Below are 15,372 nucleotides of genomic sequence, written 5' to 3' on the forward strand. Positions count from 1 at the left end.
ATGGGTGAGGTACAAAATTCAAAGTAATCATACGCAAAGCTTCTCTTTTTCAATTTAGGCCCTAACTACAAGGCACGTATGTGATAAAAGCCAGACGAAAACTACTTGCAGAGTCCTGCACCAAGTGTGCCTGGAAGCAGCTTAAGACACCCACGCAACTCCACCCACATACCACACGATGCGAGGGGGGCACACTTGACAAGCTTCGAGCAAATGACATCATCTCCCATGTTACGGGCATGAAATGAGCTTTATTAGACAAAAAAAAAATAGCCAGCCTGCAATTGATAGGACAAAAAGGACTAGTGACTGCAAAGACAAAATTAGCACACAATTCGCTCATAGCTGATCAACAGCAGACAAGCAATGAGGGAATTGTATTCAAGTAAAACGTACATAAAGGTGTCACCAATGCAAACTACGTAAGGAGACAAGCTGGTAAATCTGCAATACGATACTTTCTAGCAAGACATTAAGGTCTTGTTGTACAATAAGAGATCGCGACCAACCTGTAAAAGGAGGTAAAGCTCTATTTCCCAACATGCTCTCAGAAAGAAACCTCTAGTAAAACATGTATAATGATTCTGGGGCTCCATGTACAACACAAGGCTAAAATACCTTGAGTTTCGGGCCCTAATCAAAAGCTACGTACTTTGAAACAATATTGCACAGTAGACAACAAAAAGGCACATGTTGATCCTACTCAGAAAAAAAAAAAACTGAAAATTTTAAATTGTGGGTTTTAACATCTCCAAGTGACACATGGACTATGCAGAACAAGAAATAGATTCACTAACAAAAAGGTGGTCATGCATGCTGCAATGTTGCCTCACAGAATGCCATAGGTGGCAACTAGCGCCTGAAAATGAGGCAGTTTACGCCACATTTGATAAAGCGCCACTGTGTTTACCCAAGCTGCCTAACAAAACAATTGCATCCATAAAGTACCATACAGCTCTCAACCTGCAAATAAAGAGAAGTTGAGAACACCAGGCCATTTTGTACAACTCCTTCAAACTCCTTCGAGACATATCAAACGTGACACATGCAGAGCATCTTTATGTATGGCACATGAATGTCTTGCACTAGCACGCAGCATGAACTCTTTGGCACACAATAAAAACAAAACTAGAATAAACCTTCGTTCTTTGTACTACAAAAACAATCCTAGCTCTACACATGGAACAGCAAGAAAGATGCTGATGATGATGATTGATTTTAAGGCACGTGAGCAGCTTTGTCAAAGGTGCCACTGGCACGAGGTGCTTCACTCTACACAAGGTTGGGTTCAAAGACCCATTTTTCAAGCATTTCACCCCAGAGAAGCTAAGCACAAAGCCAGGTGTAGGAAAGCATGCAACCACTAAAGACTGGTGGGTACCAAGTGGCACTCGGAACCGAACCCCGCACCTCCTGGCTACGAGGTGGATGCTTAAACCACCAGGCCACCCCTGCAGCACACACACAGAAAAAAGATATAGTGCTGGCAGGAGCTGCCACCCATTTTATCTAGGAACAAAAAAAGAACTCTCAAAAAGCTGCCCAAAGAACAATGAAACTGGCTTTGACCTGCATTCCCACGCCTTTCATGTGTCTCCTCCAAGCTGCCCTCTTGAAAATTCTCACCCAGTTACCCATGGTCCTAAACAGCCTCCGCAGAAGGCATATTTTTGCATGCAAACTCCATACATTTTGCTTCCATCACATTATGGAAGAGCAATGGGGGCTCCTTCATTTCTTTATTTATTCAAGGATTCCAGCAGTGCCTCAAGGCATTATAGCCTTGGCCCTTTGCTTTCCTTTTTCTTCGAGCCCCTTTCTTCGTTTTTTTTTCTTGTGGAAGAAATGAAGAAATTTGATTGATTGATTCCTTCAGCACACTGTAAAGTCAGGGTGGTCCCTTGCTTTTCTACTTCCTATCTGTTTGTCATTTGTGCAGAGCGGTACCAAGGGCTACTAAAAGGGTGATTCCGAGTTTGTTATTGCAGTAAGCCCATTTTTAAAAGAATATTCAGCAAAGGTTTTCCTCAGTCCCCTGACCACTTATGCCAAAATCTGCACAGGTGTAGCATGTCATTTCACTGCAGTTGTCTTTTAATGTTTTCTGTTTCTTGACCTCAATTCCATAGATTACTGTGGGCAACTTTGAGGTTGCAATGCTGCTAACCACCCGTCTGCGACACCTACTGCACACTTGCTCAACAAGAATGTGCTGACCTTAATATTGGTCATTTGAGACATCTTGGCGATGGAGTTATTGCTTACAGGCTCTAGTCTAGTAATGCACTGCGAACTAAACAGCTTTACCAGTCTCATCCGAGACCTCTTCTATCTGTCGTTTGTGATGCATTGTTAGCTGAAAAACGCAGTTTCAGTTTCCTGCTTCTAACGGTTTTAAAACTGGTCAGCTAATTGATTTGAAAAACAATAGCCTGGAGCTGATGAGGGAAAGAAAAAAAAAAAGCTACAGTCCCGAACTCAAAACGTCCAAAAATCCTTTCTAGTTGCCCTTCAGCAACAGGCACAGCTCAAGAACAAAGTAGCAAATGCCCCTCAAATGAGCCGCTCATTCCAATGACATCAACCGATTCTCCCCCTTGACGGATTCTGCCCCTCTCCCCTTGGACCAACCAACCCCCTTGAACCTGCTAGCGTGAAATCGCCGCTGTTGCTTAGTGGGACTTAGCTAATGAGCCGGAGCTACAGTACCCGGGCTTGAACCCAACCACGATGGCTGCGCTTCGATGGAGATGAAAAGGCACCCATGTGCTGTGAGATGTCAGTACATGTTAAAGATCCCCAAGTGGTCGAAATTATTCCGGAGTCCTCCACTACAGCACCTCTTTCTTTCACTTCGGCCACCGAGATGTGAGACAGTAACTGTGCCTTTTCCTTTCCTCAAAATCCACTAATTGATTAAACCATAGGGGTGGCAGATCAATGGGGAATAAGGATGGCTTAAGTGGATTAACCGCAGCATCTTAAAAACTGGTCGATGCCATTGCTGGAGAGCCTCCTTTGAGAAGCATCTTCTGCTTCGTTCTTGAGCTGTATTTGACTATAGCATTTTTCTTACAGATCACAACGTCAGTGAAGCATCTTCGCACCAGCTATGCAAGTCAATTTGTCATGGAGCCAAAAGGGTGCATGCCTCTCAGTGCTTGCAAGTAGGCATTTGGCAGACTATGCTACAATAAATAGCTGCTGCACACAAAGGCATTATTCGACCAACAAAAGCCCGAGCCATGCAGCCTCGAAAGAACTACACTCTTACAAACCAGGCATCAAAAACATGTTTGCAGAAATGAAGCATTCAATATGTTTGCCCTTTACGAAAGGTCCCTTATTTTTTTACAACACTGTCAAATACCCCTGAGCAATGTCAACTAGCTGAAATGACGAAATAGCAGGTTCCAATCCTGGCAGGGCACCAATCTCAGGATATCAACATCCTTAAGACCTCAAGGCATCCGTCAGGTGTTAAACAACTTTCCAGGTGTTGGACCTAGCATCTCAGGCAAGAATCAGATGTGAAAAAAAAAACAAGAAGAAAAAAGGCCATGCATATTTCAAGCAAAACCAGTAAACAAGGACAACTGGGAGCACACACAACAAACTCACTGGAACCGTTTTGGAAAGCTGCCTAAACATACAAATTGAGCAAGCAACACTGCCTCTACTGCATGTAGACATGTGCACTTCTATTCCAACTTATCATTCCCGCTCATGCGTTCCACTTGAAAGGCATATGCATGGTCCCTCAAGGCAGCTCCAAACAGCAAGAGAAGTTGTGCACATTGTGAATTGGCAGCAATATTCATTAGGCTGCACACGGCACTGACTAGTTGCTCTATTGCAACATAAGGCTCCATACGGCACTGACTAGTTGCTCGACTAGTTGCTCTATTGCAAGCACTGAAGAGGGCTGAAGGGGCACTGAAGAGGCATACGCAATATTACGTGGCTTAAGAGCATTTTTCTGACTGAATACCCATAACAAATCATTTGGCAACAGCACTCTTTCAATTAGTCTTTGTCACAGGATGTGGCAGGTTGTGGGCAGTGTGAAAAAATTTGTCTGCGACGCAGAAAACTCCTTGAAAACAAACAAACAAGAACAGTGCAGGCAAATTCTGCTTCCACGAGGTGCCAAGTGCATGGCAGGTGTGTGCCTGCTGCTGTTCCCATCTGTTGCTTGCACCTGTAAACAGCATGGACTGCATGTGTGCGGTACAAGATGAAGGATTGTTTTCAACCAGTGGAGCTCAGGAGTGAGCACAAGAGGAGAGGCTCACATGCAGAGATCATCCGTGTGAAAAAAAAAAACGGATTCAGTCCATCCATGCCCTCCCTCCCCCCTGCATTGAGAACAATGCAGTTGGCCAAAAAGCTCACCAGCCACTAGCCCCATTTGCGGCATCAGCTCAACTCTTCGAATTCTTAAAGCACGTCCTGCAGCTAATCAGAAGGCCCTGCCACAGCAACAGCAAGAGCTCTGCACTTGCCCACATGCTCCTTCAGGCAAAGGGAGTTTGCAAACATCTGCGAACAAGCCTGACACTTGAAACCCACACTGCCCGAAGTGGGCATGCAGCGGTGGGTGGCCAGCGTCACCTTCTGCGCAAATGACTTGCCGCAACTGCTGCAGCCAAACGGCTTGTGGATTTGGTGAGTACGGAAGTGCCGACTGCGGTCACTGCTCTTGGCAAAAGCGGCCGGGCACAGGTGGCAACGATAGGGACGCTCCCCAGTGTGCTTGCGCATGTGGATTATCAGCGAGGACCGTGTTGTGGCCACGTAGCTGCACAGGGGGCAGTCGCGGGCATCGGGGCAAGACGCTATGGCAATGGCGGCAGCATGCGCTGCCTGCGCTCGGCTCAAGACTTCTGCAAGAAAGAGAATTGCAAAGGGTCGGGCAACTTAATGAAGGATCCAAACTCAAGTCTTCAGCAACAAGTGCAGTGCCACAGTCTGCCTAGGTCTAGGGAGTAGAGATCTCTAGCAGGTGAGCATGATAAAAGCTCCAGCATAGGCAATCTGCTTTTCCATTCAGACTTATGTATAACCAAGAGTCATGAACAGTCAGTAATTTAAGAGTGTGTCCAAGTCTGCTTGATAGCGAGTGAAAGGCCCTAGTACCAATACTTCCTGCAATTTTAGCTGCACATTACATACACAGCAGAGTTACAGACCACTAATAAAAACCACACCTTCACCATGGCACCACTGCTACATTTTACAGAGACAAAAACAAGCAGGCAACAAAAAAAAAGCATCATTACCAAAAAATATTTCACGGCACAATAGATGACTGCAGAAATAGTGCTACCAGTCAATGAATATAGATTAACCTCTAAACAATGTCAATCAGCTTAAATTAAACACAGCACCACATTACAAGATGCCACGGAGCAAAAGATTACATAAATTGCAGATGCTGGTACTGACAGGGCATGACATCACACCCAGATAAAAACCGCTCTAAACTGCATTCAAAATTTTTGTAACAGTGAACACCAACTCTAGGAAAGACAAGAAATCAGCGCATTGTGCAAAATGAATCGCTTCTGCATTGAAAGAATATCACTATCACACAAATGTCATTAATAATGCCACTAAATTGAAATATGACACAAGAGTAATTATTACATCCCTTAAATATGCACACACAGCTTTCATAGAAATAAGTCAGCAAAAGTAAGTGTACACAATGCATGGGAAAAGCTTGAAGATACAAAGCTACCGTACAAAACACTGAACCATCACCGCAGCCCTTCAGTTGAAGTGAGAAAAAAACACTGCCACTGTTAACTAAGCTTTGCTTAAACACATTCAAGCATATGTAGACACAGCTACTTTCCACATCCTCATCATCATCATCAGCCTTACTACACCCACTGCAGGGCAAAGGCCTCTCCCATGTCTCTCCAATTAACCCTGTCCTTTGCCAGCTGCATCCACCCTTTGCGTGCAAACTTCTTAATCTCATCCGCCCACCTAACCTTCTGCCGCCCCCTGCTATGCTTTCCTTCTCTTGGAATCCACTCTGTCAACCTTAAGGACCAGCGGTTATCTTGCCTTCGCATTACATGCCCTGCCCAAGCCCATTTCTTCCTCTTGATTTCGACTAGGATGTCATTAACCCGTGTTTGTTCCCTCACCCACTCTGCCCGCTTCCGGTCTCTTAACGTTACACCTATCATTTTTCTTTCCATGGCTCGCTGCGTTGTCCTTAACTTAAGCTGAACTCTTTTTGTTAGCCTCCACGTTTCTGCCCTGTAGGTGAGTACTGGTAAGATAAAACTGTTGTACACTTTTTCCACATCTTATCCAGCACATAATGAAAAAAGCACTGCAATAACACACACAGAATAACGTTTCTTTTACTCCATTTATGCCAAGACAGAATGTGGGTGCAAATCCTTGCTCGAGGACACGTGGCATCATCAAAGCTAGATAATGTGCAAGGTGATGGAGACAGAAAAGTGTTTAGAAGACAGGTCTGACTGTAAACACTAATCTTGTTCCAGAAAGAGGAAATCCACTGTCTTTTACACACACCTTAGGTTTCAAGTGGAAACTTGGGAGAGAAAAAAGAATCACAGTGCTTTGTCTGGCTCTGTTCTGTTGGACTATACAGTAGCCATGGCCAGAGGGCTACAGTTTGCAGATGTTTGAGCATACTGATGAGTGGCAGTTAACACCCCATCCACATACCCGCTCAGCATTTTCAGGGTGCCTTTCAAAAGTGGCTCTGCTAAATACGAATGTGCAGACAGACCCGGAGGACTGTCGAATGTCTGAATAGCCATGAAAAAGCTATGATAAAGTATGCATAGTGTAGCCTCCTCAACGCGATGCTAAAGCTTCAACATTTATCCCAACTACAGGTTTTCTGCAGGTCCACACAGCACATAAAGTTGGGGTAAGTAACCACGTAAGATGCTTAAAAACCACTTCTCTAACAAGAATGACACCAATATTACAAATGTTGCATACATCCACCGTCTTTTCTTTTTTTCTTATCGGAACTGGTGCAATAATAAAAATTAGGGGTGTGTGAATAGTGCTTCTTTCAAACCAACTCAAATATGAATAGTATAGCTTCCGTTACTAGACCGAATACCAACAGCGTACGTAAAAACCGAATCGAAGACGAATAAAATACTGCACTAATATTTGCTACTTCCACGAATATTTGTACAAAGCAAACAATTGTGCGAAATGCCGAAGCACCAAATGTGGCGCAGGGGTAGGGTGCTGTAACTTATAAAGCTGAACCTATTTATAGCTGTTAAAAAACCACACCCATCTCCACTAAGAGGTCGAAAAACGAGGTCAGTATATGAACTATGAACTTCAAGTTATACATATAAGAAAATAGCCTTTTGCTATTGATGACGAAAGAGGATACACTAGAGCCACACCTCAGAACATGTGATGGGTGACGGCTAAGTATGAGCCATGGCTTCCAAGACTGGGCATCAAGGCAGGTTTGTTTGTTTTGTTTTTTTATGGGGGTTTAACGTCCCAAAGCGACTCGGGCTATGAGAGACGCCGTAGTGAAGGGCTCCGGAAATTTCGACCACCTGGGGTTCTTTAACGTGCACTGACATCGCACAGTACACGGGCCTCTAGAATTTCGCCTCCATCGAAATTCGATCGCCGCGGCCGGGATCGAACCCGCGTCTTTAGGGGCAGTAGCCGAGCGCCATAACCACTCAGCCACCGCGGCGGCTCAAGGCAGGTTTGCTGGACTTGCCTGAGCCCTGCCATGTCGTCCAGTATTAGAGGCCACGTATGAGCATCATGAACACCGCCACACAAATAGACCATGTAGCGATGCTTAACCCTTCATTCTGCGCATATTGATTTCTGCAGGATGGTAAGTGGTGTCAGGGAAATGCTGTTGAAGAAAAATGCGGCGGGCTTTATTCAAACCTCCATGGCAATGATATGAAAACTATTGGAAAAGTTCAGAAGATATTCTATCCCTTTCAAATAATTTTGAACGTGCACCATTTGATTCGTTCAAATAATCGAATAGGAGGCTATTTGATTCACTATTCAAAATTTTCTAATATTCGCACATCCCTAGAAAAAGCATAAACCTAATGCACACAGCAGCACTCTCGATTGATCAAAGACGAAGGGTTCCTGGTGCAAGCCGCCGTGCTGCACTTGATCCACTTGATCGTACTCTGTGCTAACTGTTCAGTGGTTCTTCCATTGTAGGCAGTACTAAGAACTAGCACTGCAATGAGAAACAAAAAAAAATCAGTTCACTCAGTTTACTTGAACAACACAAGGTCTGGCCATACACTTGACAAAACTTAAAGAATGGGCTCATTTCATCCAGCATCATTACTGCACACAATGCAGCTAAGCAGACAAATACAGAATTCTTTATATGCAGCTGTTCTTGACTACTTCAGATGTGATTCAAGATTGTGTAAGAGAAAACGAGCAAAGAAAAACATGCAAGCAAAGCACACAGCACGAATAGTGCCCTGATTTATACAGTGCAAAGTCCTTTTAAACGTCTTCACAGGCAGCACTACCTTGTGTATAGGTTTCTTGACTGAAGTTTTTCAACTCAACGTTATTAAAAGGTGCACTGGAAATCAAATGCATACTACGTGGAATCCAACAGACGATCAGGCCAACAAATTTAGATATGCATAATGATGCGACTGCAAACATTACAGAGCAACACAGCAAGATTTGCAAGTGTCAGACTACCAGGAGCTGCACAACAGCTTGCCATGGTTTCTTAACCCTTTGCAGTTCCTAATTGAGGCCCCTGAATGACTAGTTGGGGCGGGGCCCCTGAATTCAGTCTGCCCCTGAGAATTCTTCAATGAAATTTTTGCTGGGCAGTGCTGGTGTCGTCCCTTCCTGTTGTCTATCTTTGCACTGCGATAATGTGGATGCATTCCCATTAGTTCTCATCCAGTTCTCCATTCTGCTTTGTCCCATGAACGCAGCACTGCAAAGCATTACAAGAAAGTGCCTTAGTATTTCATTTCAACCCAGAATACACGGCTACTTTACCATGCAAGAACAGCAGCATTAAACTGATATTGTTACGTGATGGCAAGCAGATGACTGAGACGAGATGACAGATGGTTACAGAATGATTCAATGGCGGATGACCTGGCGCGAGCCCTCCTGTCCACAACACTGCACAGTTCATAGTCTTCTAGTCCGTCACAATAACGAGCTAGTAACAACAATGAAGGAAAACACTAGAATACAAGCAAATGGCGAAAACATTACAAAATGATGCCAAATAAAACATGCCAAACTGCTGCAAGCACAATACAAAAGCAATGCTTGAAACACAGTAGCTCACAAGCCATGCCTACTTGTTAGTGAAGTATTACATTCCACAAAACAATCTCAATACAAGAAAAGAGCACGTGAAAAGTGGGTAAGAAATCCAAAGCGGATCAGTGGCAGTGCCAGACACAGCTGGGATTTCTCATTGGTGGAAACACATCAACTCCACATCACAAAGGCCACAGGTCAAGAGCATCTGTATGATGAAACTCGTTTTACGTTTCATAAGCAGGAGTGGCTGACATGCAAAAATGAACAATGCTATGAGAGGACTTGTGCAAACAACAACCAAACCATACAGCATGGGTGCAAATACGGCACGAGCAAACAACATTAAAATGCATGATGGGGTGCCTCAAAAAAGAAGTAACTGCACAAACATGCTCACGTGTGCAGAATGACACGCAATACGGGATCTGTTTGCCCTCCACTTAAACTCTCTTCTGGTGTCGCTGATTTCACAGCAAGGGCACAGTTCAATATAAGTTTTCTCCAAGAGTGGCCAAAGCTGAGCTGCAGCAAATACCTAACAGAGGCTCGGGCCCACTTGCAATCACAGAAGAGACTTGCATAAATTCTAACTAACCTAAGTCATTCAGACTCAGTCTCTCTTATCACCCACACCAAACCTAGGCAGGACACGGGGTCCCGTATGAGCAACCAGGATCACAAGCATATATAAACCAATATGAGACTGAGTGAACCCTAGAGCAATGCTATGAAACCATGAAAAACATCAGGAAAAACAAAAGCTAGCACTAGCAATAAGTATTTAAACGTACTCAAAGGCATGAAAACTCAGTATGACAAGCTCTAAATGAACCTAGAAGAAATGCATTCAAGAGGGCAAATAGAGCTGCACACAAGTCAAAATACAGACGCCGCTCGCCACAAACATTACTCTTTGTGGCTCAATGAAGCTTTTTTTATTTGGCCTTTAATTAAAGGACCCTTGCCAACATTGTAGCATGGCATAAGCATTGCATAACGAGACGAAGTTCAATCCACTGAAAGGCAAAAGCCTCCACTACTGATCATTACACATGCTCTGTGTTGGTGGTGGCAGCTCTGCACCTGAAAATTTACAAACCTCACCACTTCGCCAAATTTCCTGCTGTACCCAACCAGATCTCCCTTGTTTTCCTGCCCTTGGTGTCCCGGTATTGTTAACAAACCAATAGCTAGCTGCTCTGTGCAGCACATGTCCTACACAAGCCCTTAATTCTGGCTTAAATATGATAAGCTTTCATTTCTTCCCGAATCCACATTACTCCATCTGTCTCAATGTCACACCTGCCATTTTTTTTTATCGCTCATTTTACTGTCCTTTCATTTTTGTATAAACTTGTTCGCTTATTAGTTTTACTACTTTGATTGAATAGTGGCATGACAAATTGGCTGCATACTCCATTTGTTGGATCTTATATAATCTTCTTTTGGGAATGTCAGCCAAATACCATCCAAGCAACTTATTCTTGCACTAATTCTTCACTATCTTTTTCTTGAAATCTACGTTCACCATTACTACTTAGCCCAGTTAGTACACTCACTGCATCCCATAATACCTCATTATATCTTAAACCCAATTGTTGCTCTACTGGTTGACTGTTTCAACATTATCTTACTTTCCATCACATTAAGTTTCAAGCGTACCATAATACTTGCATTATTCAACAGTTCTAGGGCTACCAAGTGCTGCTACTGCATGCCATAAATACGTTGCATGCATATGCAAAAAAAAAAAAAACAAGCTATGCTGACAGTATGCAAATCTGCTGCTACTTTCCTTCGTTACCATACAGCAGATAAAGCTAAGCATGGAGAAGAGGCTGCCAAGCATCTCCACCTAACAAGATGTATGAAAAAAAACTGCCAAATGTCTCTCAGTTGGATGAAAATGTGATGACATCAGGGCCTGCCCGTAGGCAGTGGCAACCAAAAAGGGCAACAAAAAGGGCAACCAAAATAATTAACTATGCAAGGTTGTGATTCCAAGACATGAAATGTTAGAATAAACTAAACTATCTATGTTCTTTGGTCCCAAAGCAACGCTGTGGCATAGCATATAAAGGCTAAATAGCGCACCACAGGGCAATAACTGGACATGTAACTTTAAAAGTCCAGCAGACAGCATGCCTACTGCAAAGCTGATCTGAAAATTGCTCCCATTTAAACTTTAATTTTGCACAATACTTAGAAAAAGCAGCGAAAAAATCAGCAATAAGCCTTACATCCAGCCGAGACTACAACATGGAACATACTACTGAGTAAGTCATCACAGACTAATTGAATGATCAGAACATTTTTTTTTTCCTTGTTTCGTGCAGAGAAAAGAGCCCTCATATTATTTCAGAACAGAAAAAAGAAAAGAGAATGATGGCCAGCACATGTACAGTTGTGTGAATTCCTCTTCCTTGTAAGTAATCTATAGAGGGGACAACACTATCGACTATTTTTTATGCAATTTCTTATGGGATGCTGAGGCCAAATTGAAGTTGGCCTGTATCAACAGATAACGGCATTCTAAGGGCAAAGTTGCCAGTTTCTGTGAATATGGAGCTTTCACAAGCTAAAAAAAAAGGGGGCCAAGAAATGAAATATAAGCGCCACCACAACCGGATGATGTCACAAGTAAACAAAGGTGCATCGACACAGAATTTGGGCACAGATCCCAGAGGCTAAGCTGTGCCCTTTACTGATTGCGGAACCCTTCTTGGGGGACACACTATTTTGAATTAAGAGGTGGAAAAAAATTTTAAATGCAATTTTCCCAGACAAAAATGCGTCTTTTGCTCCCAGATCAAGATAAACACACCTAGAAAGAGTTAGAGAATCAATTTTTACTAAGAAAAAAAAAAGTGAAAAAACTGCCTTCACTGCCCCTTGAAGACTGTAGCAGAGTCCAACTCTGACTGTACCTAGCAGTGGAGAGCTATTCAAGACACAGCAGTGTCACTCTTGCGGTGCGAGACGCTTTTTTTCTTCTTCTGGATATGCCACCTGTTCCCTACATTTGTTCACAAGTAGTTGAGACTAAATTAACACAACAAAATGTGTTGCTCCTTAGATTTCTAGTTGCTTCACAGAGCCAACTGAAAACGAGCACATTTATATATTCCGCTTATCGTCACCTGCTCTGGCATATGCAACCAAAAGCTATCTGTGTTGCACCATCATGGCACCCTTGAAGTTGTGCCACCCACGGTCCATAGCCACTTGAACTCACATGTATGAACATGGACAAATGTTTGCAGAAAAAAAATTATTTGTCTGGTCAAGCAAAGCTCGTCAATGGAAAGAACAAATGCATGAGGAGATATGTGATCTCCATATGATGGAATAAATATCAGCTGACTGGCTAGCAAGGTACCACAGTTTTTTTTCTGTGAATCCCGCAAAATTTTGTACATAACAGTACAAGGGGTATGCAAAGCCAAAACAGTGAATATTACCAAACCATTGTGACTTCACATCAAGCTCTGTGGCAATTAAGGAACTTCTGGCTGCAAAGGATGAGAGTAATTAGTAGTAGCCAAATCATTTTGTCTACAAGACCATGCGATACTTGATGAGCTTACACATGCACACAGGCAGTGCTTGCCTTGTTCCTGTGTGTGTGCTGCAACAGCACACTGCCTAGCCTTTGGCTACAAGCAGCGACCTCGCTACCATCAAACCCCTTGCAGCTTAGGCTTGTGCAGATATATGCCGAGGACAGAAGCCTCTCATACCTGACTTTTACCGAAGCAATGCGGCACCTGTTGAGTTAAGGAAAACATAACATGCACAAGTCATGCCGCAACATTGCTCGCTATTACGAACCTTGCCATGCAGAAATTTTTCTTTTGCTATTCTGCACTGATAGATAGTACCTGCTTTCAGCAAATACTTCGCCCAACTCTCCCAGAAACCACAGGCAGCACAGTAATTTAGTAAACTGTAAATAATAAGCAAAAACTAGTGTTTTTAACATGTTTTGCACCATAAGTGCCGCAGAAAATGAGAGAACATGTATACTTGCAAAACGGTTCCTGAAAACAATGCGCATGCAAACATTCACTTGCCAAGCACAAGTCCCGCTGAACAAAGCGCCAGTATCCGGCACATTAGATGTGTAATGACCATTATGTAGTGGTTGTTCAGGTGCAAAAATAAGGCCCTAGTGCTGGAATTAAATATTTACGCTGCCTGGCAGCCCTAACCTCAGTCGGAACAGACCAATTCTTATTTTAGTGAGGCAAGCAAGTAAGCACAACCCGGACAGTTCCACTACTTCGGCGTTAGCGCTTTGCGCGTCTCAAATGGACAGTGCGTTTGCTTAACTTAGGAAATACTTCAAGACAGCCTGAACTGATGACTAAGGTCGCTGGACCCTAATGTAATTTTGCGCATATTTACCATGTTATGCAAATCGCACCTTCGGCGCGGGAAGTTCGTGACCGGTGTCGTTCTGTTCGTCTTGCGCGTACTATATAAGTCGACCCAACATGAAAAAATATTTTTAGCATGCAGCCAACGATTACTTCTGGAGTGTGAAGCATACCTCCAGTTTTCCTCCAAACGGGCAATTAAAAAAAAATGCCTCGAGTTTTGATGCACAAAGACATACTTGGTTCATCAGTGCGAGGTAAGCGTTCCTGATGTGCTGGCGACTGTTCGCCCAGTACGATCCCAGCTGACCCTGGTGCTCGCAGAGCGCGTGAACTTGCTTCGGGAGAGAAAATCTGCGACGCCAACAGCGTGGTACACCCTTATCGAGCTTTCGACGCAAACGCAAGCATATCGCGATAAGCGAGCTTTTAGAACGACGTACGCCAACTCGCAATGGCGTTGGCTACACGCCGCTCAATCTCAAGCAAACTGACTGCCACATTTTAATCTCGCCAATTTGTAAATACGCTTTCAAGGAAAACCCGTTCAGCACGCGCGAATCTTGACAACATTGACTTTTGAAGTGAGCGCTGAAACCAAAACGGCCTTGCCTTGTTCGCAGCTGCCGCTGGTCACCAAGCGTTCCTACGCAACAGGTCGATGCGACAAAGAAGTTCAAGATGCGTGCGAACTCACCGAAGACGGCTCCCACTGCCCCCAAGACTATCGTCGACTAGCGCGCCAGTCACTGGAACACAAACCACGCACAACGACGCGGCGAAACAAGACGGCGTTCGCGACACATTCAGCGCGGAAAGTGAACGGTACTGTTGGCACTTTACCGCAAGCACTTCCTACAAATGCACCACGCATGTAAAAAGATACGGCACCGCTAGCGGACACCAAGCCTCGCGAGGTAACGTGTGGGATCGAAAAATTGCTCACGCACGCCTCAGAAAACACGATAAGCGCACGATCGCACGGTGGCCATGCTGATGCTGGCGTGCGTCACGTGATCCCGACGAACTCTTAAAGATATGGATAAAAATACTGCGTACCTCGGTGGCGCTGCATGAGCTTCCGTGCCTCAGTACAGATTTTGCTAGTAGACCTCCATTGGAAATTATGCACCGCCAATTTCGAAACTTAATTTCCTGCTTTCTGCTTGAATTCCCTGTCTTCTCTTACGCCAACTAAAAAGCTGAAAGCAAAAAAACTAAAACTAAAAATCATGTAAATTTGTTTTAAGGTAAAAAATAGCCGTCTAAGTTCGCAAACACTACAGGATGTGTAAAGGATTTATTTGCATTTTGACGCTGCAGATTTACGTTCAACTCTCGCAAAATGGAAGCTTCAGTGACCTTACAAGAGATTAGCTCGCACTAGTGCGAAAGTAAAAGTGGCACCACATACTGACTCAAAACGGGCAAAACTGTTACGCCATGAATGGAGCACTCTCACTTGTGATTACCGCTGCTGCACTGCAATGCTGAAGGGGAACAATATTTATGAAGCTAGGCTGGCAATATTTATGGCACTTTAACTTCATTTGTTCAATCACAGTGTTGTTTGAACCTAGGGCTACTGCTCCCTTTGGGTTCATGCATGCATAAATATACACGTGTCTGTAGTGATAAACATTTTTGTGCTTTAACCAAA

The 15,372-nt window shown here is 43.8% G+C and overlaps 1 long non-coding RNA gene across 1 annotated transcript; it reads right to left on the reverse strand.

Annotated features, from left to right (window-relative positions):
* Window positions 1-231: 231 nt before the first annotated feature.
* On the reverse strand, window positions 232-14,016 carry LOC144107043 (uncharacterized). Its single transcript, XR_013309193.1, has 2 exons — window positions 13,952-14,016; window positions 232-8,254 (listed from the first exon to the last, which is right to left on the reverse strand). It is a non-coding gene; the product is annotated as an uncharacterized LOC144107043 (long non-coding RNA).
* Between the last annotated feature and the right edge of the window lie 1,356 nt (window positions 14,017-15,372).

This window comes from Amblyomma americanum, chromosome 10, assembly GCF_052857255.1.
Source record: "Amblyomma americanum isolate KBUSLIRL-KWMA chromosome 10, ASM5285725v1, whole genome shotgun sequence".
NCBI classification, from domain to species: Eukaryota; Metazoa; Arthropoda; class Arachnida; order Ixodida; family Ixodidae; genus Amblyomma; species Amblyomma americanum.